Here is a 6,007-nt window from a genome sequence, read left to right as displayed (position 1 = left end):
ATACTCATTTACCTTTTTTGGATACTTTATGAAGTATAAATGAACAACATAACGTTAGTGACTTATATACAACAGATCGTAATCAATTATTATTGTATTCGAGTTTTCATCCATCTTTAAATCCATTCCTCGCAGCCAATTGGTTCGGGTGTCCCGGATTGTGAGTGGCCCAGATTTATTGGATGAGATGGAAGGGAGATAAAGACTTCGAGGTTACCCTAAATCGGTAAAAAGGAACGAGATGATTTGTTCTGCCACAGACCTAAATACACCAATACTGGACGTCTCCCTTTCATCTCACAATTCCATCCTTATTCTATTAAGCTTTAGAACATAATAAAAAAACACTGGTCTATCCTGTACAGAAATTCCAGTTTCCTCCTTTACCTTCCTACCGTGGAGGTTGGACGATCTATGAGAGATTGGTTCAATCTGATCAATATCGTCCTCCCTCACCTTTCACCGCCTTTCTGGGACCACGCAATTTTGGCTCCTTTCCCTGTCTGTTCCATTCAGTGTAAAAGTATGATGATAAAAAGGGAAATCTTTTTCCCATCCACATAAAGGTTACAACATTGACATCAAAAATCATTCTACTTGCCAATCCTCTTATGGTATATACATAATAAAATGCCCTTGTGGGTTATTAGATGTGGGAGAAACTACCCAAAAAGTTAAAGATAGGATTGCCCCAGGTACAAGTACTCTATTAGAGATAAATTAGATCCTTTAGCCAGGCATTTTCTGGAGAAGAGACATACTGTTTCTCAATGAGAGTTTATGGTTATAGATGGCATATCTAAGAATAGACGTGGAGGGAATAGAGGATTAACTAGGGGTGCAATGGATCAAAAAAAACTCACCGATCGGATCGTTCCTCGGATCAGAGTCACCGATTGGATCATTTTTTTGATCAGCAGATAAAAAAAAAAAAAAAAAAAAAAAAAGGACAAATCTTGTTGCACCCACCGGAGTTTTAGATTTCACCGTTACCGTATATACTCGAGTATAAGCCGAGTTTTTCAGCACATTTTTTTGTTCTGAAAGTTCCCCCCTCGTCTTATACTCAAGTCAAGCACTTTCCTGGTGCAAAGAATGACATTTTCCAAACTGAATTGGGGCCCCATATCTCGGGGCCACTTGGTGCTAGGAACCCCAAATTTGGTGTGCAAACCCAGTGGAACTAGCACCACAACATATCCAAATTTGGGGTTCTTAGAATCAAGTGGCCCCGAGATATGGGGCCCCAAATTCGGTTCAGAAAATGTCATTCTCTGCTGCAGAAAAGTGCTCGACATTTTCCGAACTGAATTTGGAGCCCCCGTATCTTGGGCTAGGAACCCCAGCTTTGGATATGTTGTAGTGCTAGTTCCACTGGGTTTGCACACCAAATTTAGGGTTCCTAGTACCAAGTGGCCCCGAGGTACGGGGCCCCAAAGTCGGTCCACTGTGTCTACCTGCAGCAATGTCATTTCGGGACCCTTTGGGTCCAGAGACCCCAAGTTTTGGCTGCAGCTAGGGGGTATCTAGGAACCCTTAACTACCGAGCATGAAGTTCAGGGGACCTATGGCTGCAAATGGGCACAGTGAGGCTGCAAATGGGCATTGTTGACCCTCTTTTCCACTTCGGGTCCTTTCACACTGGGGCGGTTTGCAGGCGCTATTGCGCTAATAATAGCGCCTGCAAACCGACCCGAAAGTGCCGCTGCTTTCATTCCAGCGTGAAAGCCCCGAGGGCTTTCACACTGGAGCGATGCGCTGGCAGGACGGTAAAAAAAGTCCTGCCAGCAGCATCTTCGGAGCGGTGAAGGAGCGGAGTGTATACCGCTCCTTCACCGCTCCTGCCCATTGAAATCAATGGGACGGCGCGGCTATACCGCCGGCAAAGTGCCTCTGCAGAGGCGCTTTGCGGTGGTTTTAACCCTTTCTCGGCTGCTAGCGGGGGGTAAAACCCCCCTCGCTAGCGGCCGCATACCGACGGTAAAGCGCCGCTTACCATAGTGGCGCTTTACCGCCGACAACGCCCCCCGCCCCAGTGTGAAAGGACCCTTACAGTAGCTGCGCATTTCTCACCCTAAGCTTATACTCGAGTCAATACGTTTTCCGTTTTTTGGGGTAAAATGAGGTGCCTCGGCTTATACTCGAGTATTTACGGTATTTTCAACACAAAACGGAGCTTTTATACAGCATTGGTAAATCCGACGTTTAACTAAATGTTAAATGTGAAAATCAGACACGTTCTGTCACATTAGCAATCATGTGAGGTCAGCAGGTTTGCTGCTGCTTTTAAAATTTTACATCTAAACAGTCCGTCCGATTTACAAATACTGTATTCAAGCATATAAGCTCCGTCTCGTGTGGAAAACAACTGTGAGATCTAAAACTCCGGTGGGTGTAACAAGATGTCCGCTTACCCCCCTTCTCACTCTGTCATTACTGTGCAGGAGTGCGGGGTGTAGCAAGATGGCGGCGACGAAGCGTCACTTCCTGACGAGACAGCGGCGGCCGCCGACGGGTGTGCCAAGATGGCAGCCACTCAGGAGCTAGGCCTATGGCCGAGGCAGCAGAGCGCTCCGCGGATCGCGTGGTGTGCCGATCCGAACAGGTTGACCCGTTCGGATCATGGGATCGCTGACGATCCGTTGCACCACTAGAATTAACCCTTAAAAAAAAACGGGAGGTTCAATGGATACATTGTTTGATTTTGACATTATTGCCCAATGGATGGAATTCAGATTTTGATTTAATTTTTTCCCGTTTTTTTCTGGCTTAGGCTTGTAAAATAATGATAATAATTTTTTATTTTTTTGTTGATATAACTGGTCATATATAGAAAGTCACAATATGTGTTTGTTCTTCTTCTTCTTTAGTGCATATCGAATGTAATGAGAAAAGCGGGAGCACCTGATGAGCCACCATTCTACATATGTCTAACATGTATTTCCCCCCATTTGTTAATTAGCCTCATTGGTATTGAATGATTAATTAATCCCAATGTGAGTGTAAAGATCACCATTGTTGTGAAGAAGGGCGCTATCTGTACAGCCTGAAACCGTCATGATAGATATATATATATATATATATAATGTATATTGGTGTCCTATGAGGTCCCCCCACACACATATATATATATAGTGAGAGAACTGATGGAATATCAGATATAAGAACACAGACACATATTGTCTCTCTCTCTCTCTCCAGGGATACAGATCACAGCGCTCCACACATGGACATCTCATTCTCTCCATCATAATAACTACAATACAGAGGAGTCCCTTCATCCAACATACACAGAACCCAATACACACAGATCACCTCGCACTCACGTTCAGCATCGCCATGGTGACTCCAGAGGGGAGGGGGGGGGGGCCGGAACAGCGCGATCACGTGACGTCCCGAAATGCCGGGATTTCTCCAGCTGATCCTTCCTGTCCGCAGTAGAGGAGCCATTTTATCGTAGACGGAGGCAACAAATAATTAGCAAATAGGGAAACATATTAAATAGTGATCATTTATTAATCAGGAATAGGAATCTATAAAAAATATATATATATAGAATATATAATAAATTGGAATAATGGCGGGAAGTAAATAAGTGAATCAGGGCACGTGACTGATGAGCTACAATCACGTGGCGGATTGGCTACACACACGTGAGCAGCGGACCGTTAGGCGTGACGTCACAGTAGGAGGAGTCACAAGGGCCGGAGGCTATAAATAGAGGCAGCAGAGGACGGCGCGCACAGTCTTTCCCTGGCTCTCGGCTGAGGAGCATCTCCCTCTGATAGCTCCGCTCTCAGCCACCGCTATCCCTGATCACATGAGAGGGGAAGGCTAGAGCGAAACTTTATACATATATCTCTATAGATAGATAAATATGTATATATACAATACATACAGTATATACACAGCACGGTAAATATGTGAATTAGGATTAGCTACAGACACGTGACGTCACAGAACCCAATACACACAGATCACCTCACACTCATGTTCAGCCAGCATCGCCATGGTGACTCCGGAGGGGGAGAGGCGGGAACAGCGCGATCACGTGACGTCCCGAAATGCCGGGATTTCTCCAGCTGATCCTTCCTGTCCGCAGTAGAGGAGCCATTTTATCGTAGACGGAGGCAACAAAATCATTAAGAAAGAGAAATACATATTGAATAGTTATAGTTTATTAATAATGAAAAAAACACAATATTTAGAATATATAATAAATAGAAAATGAATAGTAATAATGGCGGGAAGTAAATATGTGAATCAGGACTAGCTACAGTCACGTAACTGATGAGCTGAAAGTCACGTTGACAATATAGCTACAGACACGTGACCAGCTACTACCAAGAGGACCGTTAAACGTGACGTCACAGTAGGAGGAGTCAAAGGGGCAGTCGTAAGACAGGTGACAGTGACGTCACATAAGAGGAGTTCATAAATAGAGGCAGCAGAGGACGGCGCGCACACCGCACAGTCTTTCCCTGGCTCTCGGCTGAGGAGCATCTCCCTCTGATAGCTCCGGTCTCAGCCACCGCTATCCCTGATCACATGAGAGGGGAAGGCTAGAGCGAAACTGTATACATATATCTATATAGATAGATAAATATGTATATATACAATACATACAGTATATACACAGCAGGGTAAATATGTGAATCAGGATTAGCTACAGACACGTGACCAGCTACTACCGAGAGGACCGTTACACGTGACGTCACATAACCCAATACACACAGATTACCTCACACTCACGTTCAGCATCGCCATGGTGACTCCAGAGGGCGGAGGGACAAGCGGAACAGCGCGATCACGTGACGTCCCGAAATGCTGGGATTTCTCCAGCTGATCCTTCCTGTCCGCAGTAGAGGAGCCATTTTATCGTAGACGGAGGCAACAAATAATTAGCAAATAGGGAAACATATTAAATAGTAATCATTTATTAATCAGGAATAAGAATGTATAAAAACACACTATATAGGATAAATAATAAATAGAAAATAAATAGAAATAATGGCGGGAAGTAAATAAGTGAATCAGCTACAATCACGTGGCGGATTAGCTACACACACGTGAATAGATACTAGCGGACCGTTAGGCGTGACGTCACAGTAGGAGGAGTCACAAGGGCCGCAGGGTATAAATAGAGGCAGCAGAGGACGGCGCGCACAGTCTTTCCCTGGCTCTCGGCTGAGGAGCATCTCCCTCTGATAGCTCCGGTCTCAGCCACCGCTATCCCTGATCACATGTGAGGGGAAGTCTGCAAAAAGCACACAAAAGAAAGGATAGAGGAAGGCTGGAGCGAAACTATATACATATATCTATATAGATAAATATGTATATATATATATATATATATATACAATACATACAGTATATACACAGTAGGGAGGGACCCCATAGAATACACACATTATATAAATAAATTAAATAGAGATATAGAGATAGATAGAGATATAGAGATACATACATAAATAGACAGATATATAGATAGATTGATACATAGATAGAGATATAGATAAATAGTTAGAGATATAGCTATAGATAAATAGATAGAGATATAGATAAATAGATAGATGGATAGATATAGATAGAGTATAAGAGTATACATGTGTATAAGACTATATATGTGTATAGAGTATAAGAGTATATATGTGTATAGAGTATAAGAGTATACATGTGTATAGAGTTTAAGAGTATACATGTGTATAGAGTATAAGAGTATACATGTGTATAGAGTATAAGAGTATACATGTGTATAGAGTATAAGAGTATACATGTGTGTAGAGTATAAGAGTACATATGTGTATAGAGTATAATGCCCCGTACACACGGTCGGATTTTCCGATGGAAAATGTCCGATCGGAGCGTGTTGTCGGAAATTCCGACCGTGTGTGGGCTCCATCGGACATTTTACATCGGATTTTCCGACACACAAAGTTGGAGAGCAGGAGATAAAATTTTCCGACAACAAAATCCGTTGTCGGAAATTCCGATCGTGTGTACACAA

The 6,007-nt window shown here is 43.3% G+C and overlaps 1 long non-coding RNA gene across 3 annotated transcripts in view; it reads right to left on the bottom strand.

Annotated features, from left to right (window-relative positions):
* Positions 1-3,464, bottom strand: part of LOC141138970 (uncharacterized) — a 24,725-nt gene extending 21,261 nt beyond the window's left edge. For all 3 annotated transcript variants that reach the window (XR_012243697.1, XR_012243695.1, XR_012243696.1), the window contains exon 1: positions 3,327-3,464. This is a non-coding gene — a long non-coding RNA (uncharacterized lncRNA). The remainder of the gene's footprint in view (positions 1-3,326) is intronic.
* Positions 3,465-6,007: the final 2,543 nt, after the last annotated feature.

This window comes from Aquarana catesbeiana, linkage group LG04 (genome assembly GCF_042186555.1).
Source record: "Aquarana catesbeiana isolate 2022-GZ linkage group LG04, ASM4218655v1, whole genome shotgun sequence".
In the NCBI taxonomy this organism is placed as follows: Eukaryota; Metazoa; Chordata; class Amphibia; order Anura; family Ranidae; genus Aquarana; species Aquarana catesbeiana.
The sequence above is the reverse complement of the archived record's forward strand: the minus strand, read 5'-3'. Positions and strand labels throughout refer to the sequence as shown.